General features: G+C 45.5%; 15 non-coding genes across 15 annotated transcripts; all 15 read right to left on the bottom strand.

Moving 5' to 3' along the window:
* Positions 1 to 567: 567 nt before the first annotated feature.
* On the bottom strand, positions 568 to 639 carry TRNAP-CGG (transfer RNA proline (anticodon CGG)). The gene has a single exon. It is a non-coding gene; the product is annotated as a tRNA-Pro (tRNA).
* A 1,236-nt stretch (positions 640 to 1,875) lies between these two features.
* On the bottom strand, positions 1,876 to 1,961 carry TRNAP-CGG (transfer RNA proline (anticodon CGG)). The gene has a single exon. It is a non-coding gene; the product is annotated as a tRNA-Pro (tRNA).
* A 729-nt stretch (positions 1,962 to 2,690) lies between these two features.
* Positions 2,691 to 2,764, bottom strand: TRNAP-AGG (transfer RNA proline (anticodon AGG)). The gene has a single exon. It is a non-coding gene; the product is annotated as a tRNA-Pro (tRNA).
* Positions 2,765 to 4,002: 1,238 nt separating this feature from the next.
* On the bottom strand, positions 4,003 to 4,076 carry TRNAP-AGG (transfer RNA proline (anticodon AGG)). Its single transcript has one exon. It is a non-coding gene; the product is annotated as a tRNA-Pro (tRNA).
* A 1,889-nt stretch (positions 4,077 to 5,965) lies between these two features.
* On the bottom strand, positions 5,966 to 6,039 carry TRNAP-AGG (transfer RNA proline (anticodon AGG)). The gene has a single exon. It is a non-coding gene; the product is annotated as a tRNA-Pro (tRNA).
* A 744-nt stretch (positions 6,040 to 6,783) lies between these two features.
* Positions 6,784 to 6,855, bottom strand: TRNAP-CGG (transfer RNA proline (anticodon CGG)). The gene has a single exon. It is a non-coding gene; the product is annotated as a tRNA-Pro (tRNA).
* Positions 6,856 to 7,277: 422 nt separating this feature from the next.
* On the bottom strand, positions 7,278 to 7,349 carry TRNAP-CGG (transfer RNA proline (anticodon CGG)). The gene has a single exon. It is a non-coding gene; the product is annotated as a tRNA-Pro (tRNA).
* A 915-nt stretch (positions 7,350 to 8,264) lies between these two features.
* On the bottom strand, positions 8,265 to 8,336 carry TRNAS-CGA (transfer RNA serine (anticodon CGA)). Its single transcript has one exon. It is a non-coding gene; the product is annotated as a tRNA-Ser (tRNA).
* A 1,704-nt stretch (positions 8,337 to 10,040) lies between these two features.
* On the bottom strand, positions 10,041 to 10,112 carry TRNAS-CGA (transfer RNA serine (anticodon CGA)). Its single transcript has one exon. It is a non-coding gene; the product is annotated as a tRNA-Ser (tRNA).
* A 743-nt stretch (positions 10,113 to 10,855) lies between these two features.
* TRNAP-CGG (transfer RNA proline (anticodon CGG)) lies at positions 10,856 to 10,927 on the bottom strand. Its single transcript has one exon. It is a non-coding gene; the product is annotated as a tRNA-Pro (tRNA).
* A 915-nt stretch (positions 10,928 to 11,842) lies between these two features.
* Positions 11,843 to 11,914, bottom strand: TRNAS-CGA (transfer RNA serine (anticodon CGA)). The gene has a single exon. It is a non-coding gene; the product is annotated as a tRNA-Ser (tRNA).
* A 3,787-nt stretch (positions 11,915 to 15,701) lies between these two features.
* TRNAS-CGA (transfer RNA serine (anticodon CGA)) lies at positions 15,702 to 15,773 on the bottom strand. The gene has a single exon. It is a non-coding gene; the product is annotated as a tRNA-Ser (tRNA).
* Positions 15,774 to 17,797: 2,024 nt separating this feature from the next.
* Positions 17,798 to 17,869, bottom strand: TRNAP-CGG (transfer RNA proline (anticodon CGG)). Its single transcript has one exon. It is a non-coding gene; the product is annotated as a tRNA-Pro (tRNA).
* Positions 17,870 to 20,536: 2,667 nt separating this feature from the next.
* On the bottom strand, positions 20,537 to 20,608 carry TRNAP-CGG (transfer RNA proline (anticodon CGG)). The gene has a single exon. It is a non-coding gene; the product is annotated as a tRNA-Pro (tRNA).
* A 1,371-nt stretch (positions 20,609 to 21,979) lies between these two features.
* Positions 21,980 to 22,051, bottom strand: TRNAP-CGG (transfer RNA proline (anticodon CGG)). The gene has a single exon. It is a non-coding gene; the product is annotated as a tRNA-Pro (tRNA).
* Between the last annotated feature and the right edge of the window lie 1,506 nt (positions 22,052 to 23,557).

Genomic DNA, 23,557 nt, shown 5'->3' with positions numbered 1-23,557 from the left:
CATGCTACACTCGTAGGCCTACAATATAACTAGTTGCATTTAAATAGTCACCAAATTACTTCTGTAAAAACTCGTGTCCGTCTGGGATTTGAACCCGGGACCCCTCGCACCCTAAGCGAGTATCATACCCTTAGACCAACGGACCATGTATGACACTGAAACATTCTACACTCGTAGGCCTACAATTTAACTCGTTGCATTTAAATAGTCACCAAATTACTTCTGCAAAACTCGGGTCCGTCCGGGATTTGAACCCGGGACCACTCACACCCGAAGCGAGTAACATACCCCAAAACCAACGGATCATGTATGACAGCGAGACATGCTCAACTCGTAGGCCTACAATTTAATTAGTTGCATTTAAGTAGTCACCAAATTACTTCTGCAAAACTCGGGTCCGTCCGGAATTTGAACCCGGGACCACTCACACCCGAAGCAAGTATCATACCACGAGTATCATACCCCTAGACCAGCGGACCATGTATGACACTGAAACATGCTACACTCGTAGGCCTACAATATAACTAGTTGCATTTAAATAGTCACCAAATTACTTCTGCAAAACTCGGGTCCGTCCGGGATTTGAACCCGGGACCACTCACACCCGAAGCGAGTATCATACCCCTAGACCAACGGACCATGTATGACACTGAAACATGCTACACTCGTAGGCCTACAATATAACTCGTTGCATTTAAATAGTCACCAAATTACTTCTGCAAAACTCGGGTCCGTCCGGGATTTGAACCCGGGACCACTCACACCCGAAGCGAGTAACATACCCCAAAACCAACGGATCATGTATGACAGCGAGACATGCTCAACTCGTAGGCCTACAATTTAATTAGTTGCATTTAAGTAGTCACCAAATTACTTCTGCAAAACTCGGGTCCGTCCGGAATTTGAACCCGGGACCACTCACACCCGAAGCAAGTATCATACCACGAGTATCATACCCCTAGACCAGCGGACCATGTATGACACTGAAACATGCTACACTCGTAGGCCTACAATATAACTAGTTGCATTTAAATAGTCACCAAATTACTTCTGCAAAACTCGGGTCCGTCCGGGATTTGAACCCGGGACTACTCACACCCGAAGCGAGTATCATACCCCTAAACCAACGGACGAAATATGACACTGAAACTTGCTCAACTCGTAGTCCTACTATTTAACTAGTTACATTTAAATAGTCACCAAATTACTTCTGCAAAACTCGGGTCCGTCCGGGATTTTAACCGGGGACCCCTCGCACCCTAAGCGAGTATCATACCTCTAGACCAACGGACGAAGTATGACACTGAAACATGCTCAACTCGTAGTCCTACAATTTAACTCGTTGCATTTGAATAGTCACCAAATTACTTCTGCAAAAACTCGTGTCCGTCTGGGATTTGAACCCGGGACCCCTCGCACCTAAGCGAGTACTATACCCCTAGACCAACGGACCATGTATGACACTGAAACATTCTACACTCGTAGGCCTACAATTTAACTCGTTGCATTTAAATAGTCACCAAATTACTTCTGCAAAACTCGGGTCCGTCCGGGATTTGAACCCGGGACCACTCACACCCGAAGCGAGTAACATACCCCAAAACCAACAGATCATGTATGACAGCGAGACATGCTCAACTCGTAGGCCTACAATTTATTTCGTTGCATTTAAGTAGTCACCAAATTACTTCTGCAAAACTCGGGTCCGTCCGGAATTTGAACCCGGGACCACTCACACCCGAAGCGAGTATCATACCACGAGTATCATACCCCTAGACCAGCGGGCCATGTATGACACTGAAACATGCTACACTCGTAGGCCTACAATATAACTAGTTGCATTTAAATAGTCACCAAATTACTTCTGCAAAACTCGGGTCCGTCCGGGATTTGAACCCGGGACCACTCACACCCGAAGCGAGTATCATACCACGAGTATCATACCCCTAGACCAACGGACCATGTATGACACTGAAACATGCTACACTCGTAGGCCTACAATATAACTCGTTGCATTTAAATAGTCACCAAATTACTTCTGCAAAACTCGGGTCCGTCCGGGATTTGAACCCGGGACTACTCACACCCGAAGCGAGTATCATACCCCTAAACCAACGGACGAAATATGACACTGAAACATGCTCAACTCGTAGTCCTACTATTTAACTAGTTACATTTAAATAGTCACCAAATTACTTCTGCAAAACTCGGGTCCGTCCGGGATTTTAACCGGGGACCCCTCGCACCCTAAGCGAGTATCAAACCTCTAGACCAACGGACGAAGTATGACACTGAAACATGCTCAACTCGTAGTCCTACAATTTAACTCGTTGCATTTGAATAGTCACCAAATTACTTCTGCAAAAACTCGGGGCCGTCCGGGATTTTAACCGGGGACCCCTCGCACCCGAAGCGAGTAACATACCCCAAAACCAACGGATCATGTATGACAGCGAGACATTCTCAACTCGTAGTCCTACAATTTAACTCGTTGCATTTGAATTGTCACCAAATTACTTCTGCAAAAACTCGGGGCCGTCCGGGATTTTAACCGGGGACCCCTCGCACCCGAAGCGAGTAACATACCCCAAAACCAACGGATCATGTATGACAGCGAGACATTCTCAACTCGTAGTCCTACAATTTAACTCGTTGCATTTGAATTGTCACCAAATTACTTCTGCAAAAACTCGGGTCCGTCCGGGATTTGAACCCGGGACCACTCGCACCCTAAGCGAGTATCATACCTCTAGACCAACGGACGAAGTATGACACTAAAACATGCTACACTCGTAGGCCTACAATTTAACTCGTTGCATTTAAATAGTCACCAAATTACTTCTGCAAAACTCGGGTCCGTCCGGGATTTGAACCCGGGACCACTCACACCCGAAGCGAGTAACATACCCCAAAACCAACGGATCATGTATGACAGCGAGACATGCTCAACTCGTAGGCCTACAATTTAATTAGTTACATTTAAATAGTCACCAAATTACTTCTGCAAAACTTGGGTCCGTCCGGGATTTGAACCCGGGACCACTCACACCCGAATCGAGTAACATACCCCAAAACTAACGGATCATGTATGACAGCGAGACATGCTTAATTCGTAGGCCTACAATTTAATTAGTTACATTTAAGTAGTCGCCAAATTACTTCTGCAAAACTCGGGTCCGTCCGGAATTTGAACCCGGGACCACTCACACCCGAAGCGAGTATCATACCGCGAGTATCATACCGCGAGTATCATAACCCCTAGACCAACGGACCATGTATGACACTGAAACACGCTACACTCGTAGGCCTACAATATAACTAGTTGCATTTAAATAGTCACCAAATTACTTCTGCAAAAACTCGTGTCCGTCTGGGATTTGAACCCGGGACCCCTCGCACCCTAAGCGAGTATCATACCCCTAGACCAACGGACGAAATGTGACACTGAAACATGCTCAACTCGTAGGCCTACAATTTAACTCGTTGCATTTAAATAGTCACCAAATTACTTCTGCAAAACTCGGGTCCGTCCGGGATTTGAACCCGGGACTACTCACACCCGAAGCGAGTATCATACCCCTAAACCCACGGACGAAATATGACACTGAAACATGCTCAACTCGTAGTCCTACTATTTAACTAGTTACATTTAAATAGTCACCAAATTACTTCTGCAAAACTTGGGTCCGTCCGGGATTTGAACCCGGGACCACTCACACCCGAATCGAGTAACATACCCCAAAACTAACGGATCATGTATGACAGCGAGACATGCTCAACTCGTAGGCCTACAATTTAATTAGTTGCATTTAAGTAGTCACCAAATTACTTCTGCAAAAACTCGTGTCCGTCTGGGATTTGAACCCGGGACCCCTCGCACCCTAAGCGAGTATCATACCCCTAGACCAACGGAAGAAATATGACACTGAAACATGCTCAACCTGTAGTCCTACAATTTAACTCGTTGCATTTGAATAGTCACCAAATTACTTCTGCAAAAACTCGGGTCCGTCCGGGATTTGAACCCGGGACCTCTCGCACCCTAAGCGAGTATCATACCTCTAGACCAACGGACGAAGTATGACACTGAAACATGCTCAACTCGTAGTCCTACAATTTAACTCGTTGCATTTGAATAGTCACCAAATTACTTCTGCAAAAACTCGGGTCCGTCCGGGATTTGAACCCGGGACCACTCGCACCCAAAGCGAGTATCATTTCCCTAGACCAACGGACCATGTATGAAATTAAGCATGCTCAACTCATAGGCCTACCCTGTAGTTAGTTGCATTTAAATAGTCACTAAATTACTTCTGCAAAACTCGGGTCCGTCCGGGATTTGAACCCGGTACCACTCACACCCGAAGCGAGTATCATACCCTAGACCAACGGACCATGTATGACACTGAAACATGCTACACTCGTAGGTCTACAATATAACTAGTTGCATTTAAATAGTCACCAAATTACTTCTGCAAAAACTCGTGTCCGTCTGGGATTTGAACTCGGGACCCGTCGCACCCTAAGCGAGTATAATACCCCTAGACCAACGGACCATGGGGCCAATTCTCTAACTTTTTAAGCGAGTTATCGCATGTGATAACTATCGTCTAAAGGGTTGATGCCAACCTCGTGAGTTCTATGAGAGCACGCTATCTAAATAGGTGATTAGTCATAGGTGTCATCAAACCTTGAAGGAAAATCGGTGTATGTCTCGTGAATTCCGCTCGTGCTAATAAACAAAAAAGTGGGCAAGTTTATTTTTTACCGTCTTTAATATTCACGAGAGTGATAACTTATCGAAAGGGTTTAAACTGGTCGATAAGTTATCCCTTGCTTTATAACCAAAGACGGTAAAAAATAAACGTGCCCAGCTTGTTTTTTATTAGCACGAGCGGAATTCACGAGACATCCACCGATTTTCGTTCAAGGCTTGATGACACACATAAATAATAGCCTATTCAGCTCTCGCGCTCTCATAGAACACACGAGGTTGACATCAACCCTTTAGACGATAGTTATCACTTGCGATAACTCGCTTAAAAAGTTAGAGAATTGCCCCCCATGTATGACACTGAAACATGCTACACTCGTAGGCCTACAATTTAACTCGTTGCATTTAAATAGTCACCAAATTACTTCTGCAAAACTCGGGTCTGTCCGGGATTTGAACCCGGGACCACTCACACCCGAAGCGAGTAACATACCCAAAAACCAACGGATCATGTATGACAGCGAGACATGCTCAACTCGTAGGCCTACAATTTAATTTGTTGCATTTAAGTAGTCACCAAATTACTTCTGCAAATCTCGGGTCCGTCCGGAATTTGAACCCGGGACCACTCACACCCGAAGCGAGTATCATACCACGAGTATCATACCCCTAGACCAGCGGACCATGTATGACACTGAAACATGCTACACTCGTAGGCCTACAATATAACTAGTTGCATTTAAATAGTCACCAAATTACTTCTGCAAAACTCGGGTCCGTCCGGGATTTGAACCCGGGACCACTCACCCCGAAGCGAGTATCATACCCCTAGACCAACGGACCATGTATGACACTGAAACATGCTACACTCGTAGGCCTACAATATTACTCGTTGCATTTAAATAGTCACCAAATTACTTCTGCAAAACTCGGGTCCGTCCGGGATTTGAACCCGGGACTACTCACACCCGAAGCGAGTATCATACCCCTAAACCAACGGACGAAATATGACACTGAAACATGCTCAACTCGTAGTCCTACTAGTTAACTAGTTACATTTAAATAGTCACCAAATTACTTCTGCGAAAACTCGGGTCCGTCCGGGATTTGAACCCGGGACCACTCACACCCGAAGCGAGTAACATATCCCAAAACCAACGGATCATGTATGACAGCGAGACATTCTCAACTCGTAGTCCTACAATTTAATTCGTTGCATTTGAATAGTCACCAAATTACTTCTGCAAAAACTCGGGTCCGTCCGGGATTTGAACCCGGGACCACTCGCACCCTAAGCGAGTATCATACCTCTAGACCAACGGACGAAGTATGACACTGAAACATGCTCAACTCGTAGTCCTACAATTTAACTCGTTGCATTTGAATAGTCACCAAATTACTTCTGCAAAAACTCGGGTCCGTCCGGGATTTTAACCGGGGACCCCTTGCACCCTAAGCGAGTATCATACCCCTAGACCAACGGACCATGTATGACACTGAAACATGCTACACTCGTAGGCCTACAATTCAACTCGTTGCATTTAAATAGTCACCAAATTACTTCTGCAAAACTCGGGTCCGTCCGGGATTTGAACCCGGGACCACTCACACCCGAAGCGAGTAACATACCCCAAAACCAACGGATCATGTATGACATCGAGACATGCTCAACTCGTAGGCCTACAATTTAATTAGTTGCATTTAAATAGTCACCAAATTACTTCTGCAAAAACTCGTGTCCGTCTGGGATTTGAACCCGGGACCCCTCGCACCCTAAGCGAGTATCATACCTCTAGACCAACGGACGAAGTATGACACTGAAACATTCCACACTGGTAGGCCTACAATTTAACTCGTTGCATTTAAATAGTCACCAAATTACTTCTGCAAAACTCGGGTCCGTCCGGGATTTGAACCCGGGACCATTCACACCCGAAGCAAGTATCATACCACGAGTATCATACCCCTAGACCAGCGGACCATGTATGACACTGAAACATGCTACACTCGTAGGCCTACAATATAACTAGTTGCATTTAAATAGTCACCAAATTACTTCTGCAAAACTCGGGTCCGTCCGGGATTTGAACCCGGGACCACTCACACCCGAAGCGAGTATCATACCCCTAGACCAACGGACCATGTATGACACTGAAACATGCTACACTCGTAGGCCTACAATATAACTCGTTGCATTTAAATAGTCTCCAAATTACTTCTGCAAAACTCGGGTCCGTCCGGGATTTGAACCCGGGACTACTCACACCCGAAGCGAGTATCATACCCCTAAACCAACGGACGAAATATGACACTGAAACTTGCTCAACTCGTAGTCCTACTATTTAACTAGTTACATTTAAATAGTCACCAAATTACTTCTGCAAAACTCGGGTCCGTCCGGGATTTGAACCCGGGACCATTCACACCCGAAGCAAGTATCATACCACGAGTATCATACCCCTAGACCAGCGGACCATGTATGACACTGAAACATGCTACACTCGTAGGCCTACAATATAACTAGTTGCATTTAAATAGTCACCAAATTACTTCTGCAAAACTCGGGTCCGTCCGGGATTTGAACCCGGGACCACTCACACCCGAAGCGAGTATCATACCCCTAGACCAACGGACCATGTATGACACTGAAACATGCTACACTCGTAGGCCTACAATATAACTCGTTGCATTTAAATAGTCTCCAAATTACTTCTGCAAAACTCGGGTCCGTCCGGGATTTGAACCCGGGACTACTCACACCCGAAGCGAGTATCATACCCCTAAACCAACGGACGAAATATGACACTGAAACTTGCTCAACTCGTAGTCCTACTATTTAACTAGTTACATTTAAATAGTCACCAAATTACTTCTGCAAAACTCGGGTCCGTCCGGGATTTGAACCCGGGACCATTCACACCCGAAGCAAGTATCATACCACGAGTATCATACCCCTAGACCAGCGGACCATGTATGACACTGAAACATGCTACACTCGTAGGCCTACAATATAACTAGTTGCATTTAAATAGTCACCAAATTACTTCTGCAAAACTCGGGTCCGTCTGGGATTTGAACCCGGGACCCCTCGCACCTAAGCGAGTATCATACCCCTAGACCAACGGACCATGTATGACACTGAAACATTCTACACTCGTAGGCCTAAAATTTAACTCGTTGCATTTAAATAGTCACCAAATTACTTCTGCAAAACTCGGGTCCGTCCGGGATTTGAACCCGGGACCACTCACACCCGAAGCGAGTAACATACCCCAAAACCAACAGATCATGTATGACAGCGAGACATGCTCAACTCGTAGGCCTACAATTTATTTCGTTGCATTTAAGTAGTCACCAAATTACTTCTGCAAAACTCGGGTCCGTCCGGAATTTGAACCCGGGACCACTCACACCCGAAGCGAGTATCATACCACGAGTATCATACCCCTAGACCAGCGGACCATGTATGACACTGAAACATGCTACACTCGTAGGCCTACAATATTACTAGTTGCATTTAAATAGTCACCAAATTACTTCTGCAAAACTCGGGTCCGTCCGGGATTTGAACCCGGGACCACTCACACTCGAAGCGAGTATCATACCCCTAGACCAACGGACCATGTATGACACTGAAACATGCTACACTCGTAGGCCTACAATTTAACTCGTTGCATTTAAATAGTCACCAAATTACTTCTGCAAAACTCGGGTCCGTCCGGGATTTGAACCCGGGACTACTCACACCCGAAGCGAGTATCATACCCCTAAACCAACGGACGAAATATGACACTGAAACATGCTCAACTCGTAGTCCTACTATTTAACTAGTTACATTTAAATAGTCACCAAATTACTTCTGCAAAACTTGGGTCCGTCCGGGATTTGAACCCGGGACCACTCACACCCGAAGCGAGTAACATACCCCAAAACTAACGGATCATGTATGACAGCGAGACATGCTCAACTCGTAGGCCTACAATTTAATTAGTTGCATTTAAATAGTCACCAAATTACTTCTGCAAAAACTCGTGTCCGTCTGGGATTTGAACCCGGGACCCCTCGCACCCTAAGCGAGTATCATACCCCTAGACCAACGGACCATGTATGACACTGAAACATGCTACACTCGTAGGCCTACAATATAACTCGTTGCATTTAAGTAGTCACCAAATTACTTCTGCAAAACTCGGGTCCGTCCGGGATTTGAACCCGGGACTACTCACACCCGAAGCGAGTATCATACCCCTAAACCAACGGACGAAATATGACACTGAAACATGCTCAACTCGTAGTCCTACTATTTAACTAGTTACATTTAAATAGTCACCAAATTACTTCTGCAAAACTCGGGTCCGTCCGGGATTTTAACCGGGGACCCCTCGCACCCTAAGCGAGTATCATACCTCTAGACCAACGGACGAAGTATGACACTGAAACATTCCACACTGGTAGGCCTACAATTTAACTCGTTGCATTTAAATAGTCACCAAATTACTTCTGCAAAACTCGGGTCCGTCCGGGATTTGAACCCGGGACCATTCACACCCAAAGCGAGTATCATACCCCTAGACCAACGGACCATGGATGACACTGAAACATGCTACACTCGTAGGCCTACAATATAACTAGTTGCATTTAAATAGTCACCAAATTACTTCTGCAAAAACTCGTGTCCGTCTGGGATTTGAACCCGGGACCCCTCGCACCCTAAGCGAGTATCATACCCCTAGACCAACGGACGAAATATGACACTGAAACATGCTCAACTCGTAGTCCTACTATTTAACTAGTTACATTTAAATAGTCACCAAATTACTTCTGCAAAACTCAAGTCCGTCCGGGATTTTAACCGGGGACCCCTCGCACCCTAAGCGAGTATCATACCTCTAGACCAACGGACGAAGTATGACACTGAAACATTCCACACTGGTAGGCCTACAATTTAACTCGTTGCATTTAAATAGTCACCAAATTACTTCTGCAAAACTCGGGTCCGTCCGGGATTTGAACCCGGGACCACTCACACCCGAAGCGAGTAACATACCCCAAAACCAACAGATCATGTATGACAGCGAGACATGCTCAACTCGTAGGCCTACAATTTATTTCGTTGCATTTAAGTAGTCACCAAATTACTTCTGCAAAACTCGGGTCCGTCCGGAATTTGAACCCGGGACCACTCACACCCGAAGCGAGTATCATACCACGAGTATCATACCCCTAGACCAGCGGACCATGTATGACACTGAAACATGCTACACTCGTAGGCCTACAATATTACTAGTTGCATTTAAATAGTCACCAAATTACTTCTGTAAAACTCGGGTCCGTCCGGGATTTGAACCCGGGACCACTCACACTCGAAGCGAGTATCATACCCCTAGACCAACGGACCATGTATGACACTGAAACATGCTACACTCGTAGGCCTACAATTTAACTCGTTGCATTTAAATAGTCACCAAATTACTTCTGCAAAACTCGGGTCCGTCCGGGATTTGAACCCGGGACTACTCACACCCGAAGCGAGTATCATACCCCTAAACCAACGGACGAAATATGACACTGAAACATGCTCAACTCGTAGTCCTACTATTTAACTAGTTACATTTAAATAGTCACCAAATTACTTCTGCAAAACTTGGGTCCGTCCGGGATTTGAACCCGGGACCACTCACACCCGAAGCGAGTAACATACCCCAAAACTAACGGATCATGTATGACAGCGAGACATGCTCAACTCGTAGGCCTACAATTTAATTAGTTGCATTTAAATAGTCACCAAATTACTTCTGCAAAAACTCGTGTCCGTCTGGGATTTGAACCCGGGACCCCTCGCACCCTAAGCGAGTATCATACCTCTAGACCAACGGACGAAGTATGACACTGAAACATTCCACACTGGTAGGCCTATAATTTAACTCGTTGCATTTAAATAGTCACCAAATTACTTCTGCAAAACTCGGGTCCGTCCGGGATTTGAACCCGGGACCATTCACACCCGAAGCAAGTATCATACCACGAGTATCATACCCCTAGACCAGCGGACCATGTATGACACTGAAACATGCTACACTCGTAGGCCTACAATATAACTAGTTGCATTTAAATAGTCACCAAATTACTTCTGCAAAACTCGGGTCCGTCCGGGATTTGAACCCGGGACCACTCACACCCGAAGCGAGTATCATACCCCTAGACCAACGGACCATGTATGACACTGAAACATGCTACACTCGTAGGCCTACAATATAACTCGTTGCATTTAAATAGTCTCCAAATTACTTCTGCAAAACTCGGGTCCGTCCGGGATTTGAACCCGGGACTACTCACACCCGAAGCGAGTATCATACCCCTAAACCAACAGATCATGTATGACAGCGAGACATGCTCAACTCGTAGGCCTACAATTTATTTCGTTGCATTTAAGTAGTCACCAAATTACTTCTGCAAATCTCGGGTCCGTCCGGGATTTGAACCCGGGACCATTCACACCCGAAGCAAGTATCATACCACGAGTATCATACCCCTAGACCAGCGGACCATGTATGACACTGAAACATGCTACACTCGTAGGCCTACAATATAACTAGTTGCATTTAAATAGTCACCAAATTACTTCTGCAAAACTCGGGTCCGTCTGGGATTTGAACCCGGGACCCCTCGCACCTAAGCGAGTATCATACCCCTAGACCAACGGACCATGTATGACACTGAAACATTCTACACTCGTAGGCCTAAAATTTAACTCGTTGCATTTAAATAGTCACCAAATTACTTCTGCAAAACTCGGGTCCGTCCGGGATTTGAACCCGGGACCACTCACACCCGAAGCGAGTAACATACCCCAAAACCAACAGATCATGTATGACAGCGAGACATGCTCAACTCGTAGGCCTACAATTTATTTCGTTGCATTTAAGTAGTCACCAAATTACTTCTGCAAAACTCGGGTCCGTCCGGAATTTGAACCCGGGACCACTCACACCCGAAGCGAGTATCATACCACGAGTATCATACCCCTAGACCAGCGGACCATGTATGACACTGAAACATGCTACACTCGTAGGCCTACAATATTACTAGTTGCATTTAAATAGTCACCAAATTACTTCTGCAAAACTCGGGTCCGTCCGGGATTTGAACCCGGGACCACTCACACTCGAAGCGAGTATCATACCCCTAGACCAACGGACCATGTATGACACTGAAACATGCTACACTCGTAGGCCTACAATTTAACTCGTTGCATTTAAATAGTCACCAAATTACTTCTGCAAAACTCGGGTCCGTCCGGGATTTGAACCCGGGACTACTCACACCCGAAGCGAGTATCATACCCCTAAACCAACGGACGAAATATGACACTGAAACATGCTCAACTCGTAGTCCTACTATTTAACTAGTTACATTTAAATAGTCACCAAATTACTTCTGCAAAACTTGGGTCCGTCCGGGATTTGAACCCGGGACCACTCACACCCGAAGCGAGTAACATACCCCAAAACTAACGGATCATGTATGACAGCGAGACATGCTCAACTCGTAGGCCTACAATTTAATTAGTTGCATTTAAATAGTCACCAAATTACTTCTGCAAAAACTCGTGTCCGTCTGGGATTTGAACCCGGGACCCCTCGCACCCTAAGCGAGTATCATACCCCTAGACCAACGGACCATGTATGACACTGAAACATGCTACACTCGTAGGCCTACAATATAACTCGTTGCATTTAAGTAGTCACCAAATTACTTCTGCAAAACTCGGGTCCGTCCGGGATTTGAACCCGGGACTACTCACACCCGAAGCGAGTATCATACCCCTAAACCAACGGACGAAATATGACACTGAAACATGCTCAACTCGTAGTCCTACTATTTAACTAGTTACATTTAAATAGTCACCAAATTACTTCTGCAAAACTCGGGTCCGTCCGGGATTTTAACCGGGGACCCCTCGCACCCTAAGCGAGTATCATACCTCTAGACCAACGGACGAAGTATGACACTGAAACATTCCACACTGGTAGGCCTACAATTTAACTCGTTGCATTTAAATAGTCACCAAATTACTTCTGCAAAACTCGGGTCCGTCCGGGATTTGAACCCGGGACCATTCACACCCAAAGCGAGTATCATACCCCTAGACCAACGGACCATGGATGACACTGAAACATGCTACACTCGTAGGCCTACAATATAACTAGTTGCATTTAAATAGTCACCAAATTACTTCTGCAAAAACTCGTGTCCGTCTGGGATTTGAACCCGGGACCCCTCGCACCCTAAGCGAGTATCATACCCCTAGACCAACGGACGAAATATGACACTGAAACATGCTCAACTCGTAGTCCTACTATTTAACTAGTTACATTTAAATAGTCACCAAATTACTTCTGCAAAACTCAAGTCCGTCCGGGATTTTAACCGGGGACCCCTCGCACCCTAAGCGAGTATCATACCTCTAGACCAACGGACGAAGTATGACACTGAAACATTCCACACTGGTAGGCCTACAATTTAACTCGTTGCATTTAAATAGTCACCAAATTACTTCTGCAAAACTCGGGTCCGTCCGGGATTTGAACCCGGGACCATTCACACCCAAAGCGAGTATCATACCCCTAGACCAACGGACCATGTATGACACTGAAACATGCTACACTCGTAGGCCTACAATATAACTAGTTGCATTTAAATAGTCACCAAATTACTTCTGCAAAAACTCGTGTCCGTCTGGGATTTGAACCCGGGACCCCTCGCACCCTAAGCGAGTATCATACCCCTAGACCAACGGACGAAATATGACACTGAAACATGCTCAACTCGTAGTCCTACTATTTAACTAGTTACATTTAAATAGTCACCAAATTACTTCTGCAAAACTCAAGTCCGTCCTGGATTTGAACCCGGGACCACTCACACCCGAAGCGAGTATCATACCCCTAAACCAACGGACGAAATATGACACTGAAACATGCTCAACTCGTAGTCCTACTATTTAACTAGTTACATTTAAATAGTCACCAAATTACTTCTGCAAAAACTCGTGTCCGTCTGGGATTTGAACCCGGGACCCCTCGCACCTAAGCGAGTATCATACCCCTAGACCAACGGACCATGTATGACACTGAAACATGCTACACTCGTAGGCCTACAATTTAACTCGTTGCATTTAAATAGTCACCAAATTACTTCTGCAAAACTCGGGTCCGTCCGGGATTTGAACCCGGGACTACTCACACCCGAAGCGAGTATCATACCCCTAAACCAACGGACGAAATATGACACTGAAACATGCTCAACTCGTAGTCCTACTATTTAACTAGTTACATTTAAATAGTCACCAAATTACTTCTGCAAAACTTGGGTCCGTCCGGGATTTGAACCCGGGACCACTCACACCCGAAGCGAGTAACATACCCCAAAACTAACGGATCATGTATGACAGCGAGACATGCTCAACTCGTAGGCCTACAATTTAATTAGTTGCATTTAAATAGTCACCAAATTACTTCTGCAAAAACTCGTGTCCGTCTGGGATTTGAACCCGGGACCCCTCGCACCCTAAGCGAGTATCATACCCCTAGACCAACGGACCATGTATGACACTGAAACATGCTACACTCGTAGGCCTACAATATAACTCGTTGCATTTAAGTAGTCACCAAATTACTTCTGCAAAACTCGGGTCCGTCCGGGATTTGAACCCGGGACTACTCACACCCGAAGCGAGTATCATACCCCTAAACCAACGGACGAAATATGACACTGAAACATGCTCAACTCGTAGTCCTACTATTTAACTAGTTACATTTAAATAGTCACCAAATTACTTCTGCAAAACTCGGGTCCGTCCGGGATTTTAACCGGGGACCCCTCGCACCCTAAGCGAGTATCATACCTCTAGACCAACGGACGAAGTATGACACTGAAACATTCCACACTGGTAGGCCTACAATTTAACTCGTTGCATTTAAATAGTCACCAAATTACTTCTGCAAAACTCGGGTCCGTCCGGGATTTGAACCCGGGACCATTCACACCCAAAGCGAGTATCATACCCCTAGACCAACGGACCATGTATGACACTGAAACATGCTACACTCGTAGGCCTACAATATAACTAGTTGCATTTAAATAGTCACCAAATTACTTCTGCAAAAACTCGTGTCCGTCTGGGATTTGAACCCGGGACCCCTCGCACCCTAAGCGAGTATCATACCCCTAGACCAACGGACGAAATATGACACTGAAACATGCTCAACTCGTAGTCCTACTATTTAACTAGTTACATTTAAATAGTCACCAAATTACTTCTGCAAAACTCAAGTCCGTCCTGGATTTGAACCCGGGACCACTCACACCCGAAGCGAGTATCATACCCCTAAACCAACGGACGAAATATGACACTGAAACATGCTCAACTCGTAGTCCTACTATTTAACTAGTTACATTTAAATAGTCACCAAATTACTTCTGCAAAAACTCGTGTCCGTCTGGGATTTGAACCCGGGACCCCTCGCACCTAAGCGAGTATCATACCCCTAGACCAACGGACCATGTATGACACTGAAACATTCTACACTCGTAGGCCTACAATTTAACTCGTTGCATTTAAATAGTCACCAAATTACTTCTGCAAAACTCGGGTCCGTCCGGGATTTGAACCCGGGACCACTCACACCCGAAGCGAGTAACATACCCCAAAACCAACAGATCATGTATGACAGCGAGACATGCTCAACTCGTAGGCCTACAATTTATTTCGTTGCATTTAAGTAGTCACCAAATTACTTCTGCAAAACTCGGGTCCGTCCGGAATTTGAACCCGGGACCACTCACACCCGAAGCGAGTATCATACCACGAGTATCATACCCCTAGACCAGCGGACCATGTATGACACTGAAACATGCTACACTCGTAGGCCTACAATATAACTAGTTGCATTTAAATAGTCACCAAATTACTTCTGCAAAACTCGGGTCCATCCGGGATTTGAACCCGGGACCACTCACACTCGAAGCGAGTATCATACCCCTAGACCAACGGACCATGTATGACACTGAAACATGCTACACTCGTAGGCCTACAATTTAACTCGTTGCATTTAAATAGTCACCAAATTACTTCTGCAAAACTCGGGTCCGTCCGGGATTTGAACCCGGGACTACTCACACCCGAAGCGAGTATCATACCCCTAAACCAACGGACGAAATATGACACTGAAACATGCTCAACTCGTAGTCCTACTATTTAACTAGTTACATTTAAATAGTCACCAAATTACTTCTGCAAAACTTGGGTCCGTCCGGGATTTGAACCCGGGACCACTCACACCCGAAGCGAGTAACATACCCCAAAACTAACGGATCATGTATGACAGCGAGACATGCTCAACTCGTAGGCCTACAATTTAATTAGTTGCATTTAAATAGTCACCAAATTACTTCTGCAAAAACTCGTGTCCGTCTGGGATTTGAACCCGGGACCCCTCGCACCCTAAGCGAGTATCATACCCCTAGACCAACGGACCATGTATGACACTGAAACATGCTACACTCGTAGGCCTACAATATAACTCGTTGCATTTAAGTAGTCACCAAATTACTTCTGCAAAACTCGGGTCCGTCCGGGATTTGAACCCGGGACTACTCACACCCGAAGCGAGTATCATACCCCTAAACCAACGGACGAAATATGACACTGAAACATGCTCAACTCGTAGTCCTACTATTTAACTAGTTACATTTAAATAGTCACCAAATTACTTCTGCAAAACTCGGGTCCTACCGGGATTTTAACCGGGGACCCCTCGCACCCTAAGCGAGTATCATACCTCTAGACCAACGGACGAAGTATGACACTGAAACATTCCACACTGGTAGGCCTACAATTTAACTCGTTGCATTTAAATAGTCACCAAATTACTTCTGCAAAACTCGGGTCCGTCCGGGATTTGAACCCGGGACCATTCACACCCAAAGCGAGTATCATACCCCTAGACCAACGGACCATGTATGACACTGAAACATGCTACACTCGTAGGCCTACAATATAACTAGTTGCATTTAAATAGTCACCAAATTACTTCTGCAAAAACTCGTGTCCGTCTGGGATTTGAACCCGGGACCCCTCGCACCCTAAGCGAGTATCATACCCCTAGACCAACGGACGAAATATGACACTGAAACATGCTCAACTCGTAGTCCTACTATTTAACTAGTTACATTTAAATATTCACCAAATTACTTCTGCAAAACTCAAGTCCGTCCTGGATTTGAACCCGGGACCACTCACACCCGAAGCGAGTATCATACCCCTAGACCAACGGACCATGTATGACACTGAAACATGCTACACTCGTAGGCCTACAATTTAACTCGTTGCATTTAAATAGTCACCAAATTACTTCTGCAAAACTCGGGTCCGTCCGGGATTTGAACCCGGGACTACTCACACCCGAAGCGAGTATCATACCCCTAAACCAACGGACGAAATATGACACTGAAACATGCTCAACTCGTAGTCCTACTATTTAACTAGTTACATTTAAATAGTCACCAAATTACTTCTGCAAAAACTCGTGTCCGTCTGGGATTTGAACCCGGGACCCCTCGCACCTAAGCGAGTATCATACCCCTAGACCAACGGACCATGTATGACACTGAAACATTCTACACTCGTAGGCCTACAATTTAACTCGTTGCATTTAAATAGTCACCAAATTACTTCTGCAAAACTCGGGTCCGTCCGGGATTTGAACCCGGGACCACTCACACCCGAAGCGAGTAACATACCCCAAAACCAACAGATCATGTATGACAGCGAGACATGCTCAACTCGTAGGCCTACAATTTATTTCGTTGCATTTAAGTAGTCACCAAATTACTTCTGCAAAACTCGGGTCCGTCCGGAATTTGAACCCGGGACCACTCACACCCGAAGCGAGTATCATACCACGAGTATCATACCCCTAGACCAGCGGACCATGTATGACACTGAAACATGCTACACTCGTAGGCCTACAATATAACTAGTTGCATTTAAATAGTCACCAAATTACTTCTGCAAAACTCGGGTCCGTCCGGGATTTGAACCCGGGTCCACTCACACCCGAAGCGAGTATCATACCCCTAGACCAACGGACCATGTATGACACTGAAACATGCTACACTCGTAGGCCTACAATTTAACTCGTTGCATTTAAATAGTCACCAAATTACTTCTGCAAAACTCGGGTCCGTCCGGGATTTGAACCCGGGACTACTCACACCCGAAGCGAGTATCATACCCCTAAACCAACGGACGAAATATGACACTGAAACATGCTCAACTCGTAGTCCTACTATTTAACTAGTTACATTTAAATAGTCACCAAATTACTTCTGCAAAACTTGGGTCCGTCCGGGATTTGAACCCGGGACCACTCACACCCGAAGCGAGTAACATACCCCAAAACTAACGGATCATGTATGACAGCGAGACATGCTCAACTCGTAGGCCTACAATTTAATTAGTTGCATTTAAATAGTCACCAAATTACTTCTGCAAAAACTCGTGTCCGTCTGGGATTTGAACCCGGGACCCCTCGCACCCTAAGCGAGTATCATACCCCTAGACCAACGGACCATGTATGACACTGAAACATGCTACACTCGTAGGCCTACAATATAACTCGTTGCATTTAAGTAGTCACCAAATTACTTCTGCAAAACTCGGGTCCGTCCGGGATTTGAACCCGGGACTACTCACACCCGAAGCGAGTATCATACCCCTAAACCAACGGACGAAATATGACACTGAAACATGCTCAACTCGTAGTCCTACTATTTAACTAGTTACATTTAAATAGTCACCAAATTACTTCTGCAAAACTCGGGTCCGTCCGGGATTTTAACCGGGGACCCCTCGCACCCTAAGCGAGTATCATACCTCTAGACCAACGGACGAAGTATGACACTGAAACATTCTACACTGGTAGGCCTACAATTTAACTCGTTGCATTTAAATAGTCACCAAATTACTTCTGCGAAACTCGGGTCCGTCCGGGATTTGAACCCGGGACCATTCACACCCAAAGCGAGTATCATACCCCTAGACCAACGGACCATGTATGACACTGAAACATGCTACACTCGTAGGCCTACAATATAACTAGTTGCATTTAAATAGTCACCAAATTACTTCTGCAAAAACTCGTGTCCGTCCGGGATTTGAACCCGGGACCACTCACACCCGAAGCGAGTAACATACCCCAAAACCAACAGATCATGTATGACAGCGAGACATGCTCAACTCGTAGGCCTACAATTTATTTCGTTGCATTTAAGTAGTCACCAAATTACTTCTGCAAAACTCGGGTCCGTCCGGAATTTGAACCCGGGACCACTCACACCCGAAGCGAGTATCATACCACGAGTATCATACCCCTAGACCAGCGGACCATGTATGACACTGAAACATGCTACACTCGTAGGCCTACAATATAACTAGTTGCATTTAAATAGTCACCAAATTACTTCTGCAAAACTCGGGTCCGTCCGGGATTTGAACCCGGGACTACTCACACCCGAAGCGGGTATCATACCCCTAAACCAACGGACGAAATATGACACTGAAACATGCTAAACTCGTAGTCCTACTATTTAACTAGTTACATTTAAATAGTCACCAAATTACTTCTGCAAAACTTGGGTCCGTCCGGGATTTGAACCCGGGACCACTCACACCCGAAGCGAGTAACATGCCCCAAAACTAACGGATCATGTATGACAGCGAGACATGCTCAACTCGTAGGCCTACAATTTAATTAGTTGCATTTAAATAGTCACCAAATTACTTCTGCAAAAACTCGTGTCCGTCTGGGATTTGAACCCGGGACCCCTCGCACCCTAAGCGAGTATCATACCCCTAGACCAACGGACCATGTATGACACTGAAACATGCTACACTCGTAGGCCTACAATATAACTAGTTGCATTTAAATAGTCACCAAATTACTTCTGCAAAAACTCGCGTCCGTCTGGGATTTGAACCCGGGACCCCTCGCACCCTAAGCGAGTATCATACCCCTAGACCAACGGACGAAATATGACACTGAAACATGCTCAACTCGTAGTCCTACTATTTAACTAGTTACATTTAAATAGTCACCAAATTACTTCTGCAAAACTCAAGTCCGTCCTGGATTTGAACCCGGGACCACTCACACCCGAAGCGAGTATCATACCCCTAGACCAACGGACCATGTATGACACTGAAACATGCTACACTCGTAGGCCTACAATTTAACTCGTTGCATTTAAATAGTCACCAAATTACTTCTGCAAAACTCGGGTCCGTCCGGGATTTGAACCCGGGACTACTCACACCCGAAGCGAGTAACATACCCCTAAACCAACGGACGAAATATGACACTGAAACATGCTCAACTCGTAGTCCTACTATTTAACTAGTTACATTTAAATAGTCACCAAATTACTTCTGCAAAACTTGGGTCCGTCCGGGATTTGAACCCGGGACCACTCACACCCGAAGCGAGTAACATACCCCAAAACTAACGGATCATGTATGACAGCGAGACATGCTCAACTCGTAGGCCTACAATTTAATTAGTTGCATTTAAATAGTCACCAAATTACTTCTGCAAAAACTCGTGTCCGTCTGGGATTTGAACCCGGGACCCCTCGCACCCTAAGCGAGTATCATACCCCTAGACCAACGGAAGAAATATGACACTGAAACATGCTCAACTCGTAGGCCTACAATTTAACTCGTTGCATTTAAATAGTCACCAAATTATTTCTGCAAAACTCGGGTCCGTGCGGGATTTGAACCCGGGACCACTCACACCCGAAGCGAGTATCATACCCCTAGACCAACGGACCATGTATGACACTGAAACATGCTACACTCGTAGGCCTACAATTTAACTCGTTGCATTTAAATAGTCACCAAATTACTTCTGCAAAACTCGGGTCCGTCCGGGATTTGAACCCGGGACTACTCACACCCGAAGCGGGTATCATACCCCTAAACCAACGGACGAAATATGACACTGAAACATGCTAAACTCGTAGTCCTACTATTTAACTAGTTACATTTAAATAGTCACCAAATTACTTCTGCAAAACTTGGGTCCGTCCGGGATTTGAACCCGGGACCACTCACACCCGAAGCGAGTAACATGCCCCAAAACTAACGGATCATGTATGACAGCGAGACATGCTCAACTCGTAGGCCTACAATTTAATTAGTTGCATTTAAATAGTCACCAAATTACTTCTGCAAAAACTCGTGTCCGTCTGGGATTTGAACCCGGGACCCCTCGCACCCTAAGCGAGTATCATACCCCTAGACCAACGGACCATGTATGACACTGAAACATGCTACACTCGTAGGCCTACAATATAACTAGTTGCATTTAAATAGTCACCAAATTACTTCTGCAAAAACTCGTGTCCGTCTGGGATTTGAACCCGGGACCCCTCGCACCCTAAGCGAGTATCATACCCCTAGACCAACGGACGAAATATGACACTGAAACATGCTCAACTCGTAGTCCTACTATTTAACTAGTTACATTTAAATAGTCACCAAATTACTTCTGCAAAACTCAAGTCCGTCCTGGATTTGAACCCGGGACCACTCACACCCGAAGCGAGTATCATACCCCTAGACCAACGGACCATGTATGACACTGAAACATGCTACACTCGTAGGCCTACAATTTAACTCGTTGCATTTAAATAGTCACCAAATTACTTCTGCAAAACTCGGGTCCGTCCGGGATTTGAACCCGGGACTACTCACACCCGAAGCGAGTAACATACCCCTAAACCAACGGACGAAATATGACACTGAAACATGCTCAACTCGTAGTCCTACTATTTAACTAGTTACATTTAAATAGTCACCAAATTACTTCTGCAAAACTTGGGTCCGTCCGGGATTTGAACCCGGGACCACTCACACCCGAAGCGAGTAACATACCCCAAAACTAACGGATCATGTATGACAGCGAGACATGCTCAACTCGTAGGCCTACAATTTAATTAGTTGCATTTAAATAGTCACCAAATTACTTCTGCAAAAACTCGTGTCCGTCTGGGATTTGAACCCGGGACCCCTCGCACCCTAAGCGAGTATCATACCCCTAGACCAACGGAAGAAATATGACACTGAAACATGCTCAACTCGTAGGCCTACAATTTAACTCGTTGCATTTAAATAGTCACCAAATTATTTCTGCAAAACTCGGGTCCGTGCGGGATTTGAACCCGGGACCACTCACACCCGAAGCGAGTATCATACCCCTAGACCAACGGACCATGTATGACACTGAAACATGCTACACTCGTAGGCCTACAATTTAACTCGTTGCATTTAAATAGTCACCAAATTACTTCTGCAAAACTCGGGTCCGTCCGGGATTTGAACCCGGGACTACTCACACCCGAAGCGGGTATCATACCCCTAAACCAACGGACGAAATATGACACTGAAACATGCTAAACTCGTAGTCCTACTATTTAACTAGTTACGTTTAAATAGTCACCAAATTACTTCTGCAAAACTTGGGTCCGTCCGGGATTTGAACCCGGGACCACTCACACCCGAAGCGAGTAACATGCCCCAAAACTAACGGATCATGTATGACAGCGAGACATGCTCAACTCGTAGGCCTACAATTTAATTAGTTGCATTTAAATAGTCACCAAATTACTTCTGCAAAAACTCGTGTCCGTCTGGGATTTGAACCCGGGACCCCTCGCACCCTAAGCGAGTATCATACCCCTAGACCAACGGACCATGTATGACACTGAAACATGCTACACTCGTAGGCCTACAATATAACTAGTTGCATTTAAATAGTCACCAAATTACTTCTGCAAAAACTCGTGTCCGTCTGGGATTTGAACCCGGGACCCCTCGCACCCTAAGCGAGTATCATACCCCTAGACCAACGGACGAAATATGACACTGAAACATGCTCAACTCGTAGTCCTACTATTTAACTAGTTACATTTAAATAGTCACCAAATTACTTCTGCAAAACTCAAGTCCGTCCTGGATTTGAACCCGGGACCACTCACACCCGAAGCGAGTATCATACCCCTAGACCAACGGACCATGTATGACACTGAAACATGCTACACTCGTAGGCCTACAATTTAACTCGTTGCATTTAAATAGTCACCAAATTACTTCTGCAAAAATCGGGTCCGTCCGGGATTTGAACCCGGGACTACTCACACCCGAAGCGAGTAACATACCCCTAAACCAACGGACGAAATATGACACTGAAACATGCTCAACTCGTAGTCCTACTATTTAACTAGTTACATTTAAATAGTCACCAAATTACTTCTGCAAAACTTGGGTCCGTCCGGGATTTGAACCCGGGACCACTCACACCCGAAGCGAGTAACATACCCCAAAACTAACGGATCATGTATGACAGCGAGACATGCTCAACTCGTAGGCCTACAATTTAATTAGTTGCATTTAAATAGTCACCAAATTACTTCTGCAAAAACTCGTGTCCGTCTGGGATTTGAACCCGGGACCCCTCGCACCCTAAGCGAGTATCATACCCCTAGACCAACGGAAGAAATATGACACTGAAACATGCTCAACTCGTAGGCCTACAATTTAACTCGTTGCATTTAAATAGTCACCAAATTATTTCTGCAAAACTCGGGTCCGTGCGGGATTTGAACCCGGGACCACTCACACCCGAAGCGAGTAACATACCCCAAAACCAACGGATCATGTATGACAGCAAGACATGCTCAACTCGTAGGCCTACAATTTAATTAGTTGCATTTAAGTAG

Source organism: Phalangium opilio, unplaced genomic scaffold, assembly GCF_054372755.1.
Source record: "Phalangium opilio isolate 3A_F unplaced genomic scaffold, DU_Popi_V2 ptg000022l_1, whole genome shotgun sequence".
Classification (NCBI taxonomy): Eukaryota; Metazoa; Arthropoda; class Arachnida; order Opiliones; family Phalangiidae; genus Phalangium; species Phalangium opilio.
This window is presented reverse-complemented; position numbering and strand designations above follow the sequence as displayed.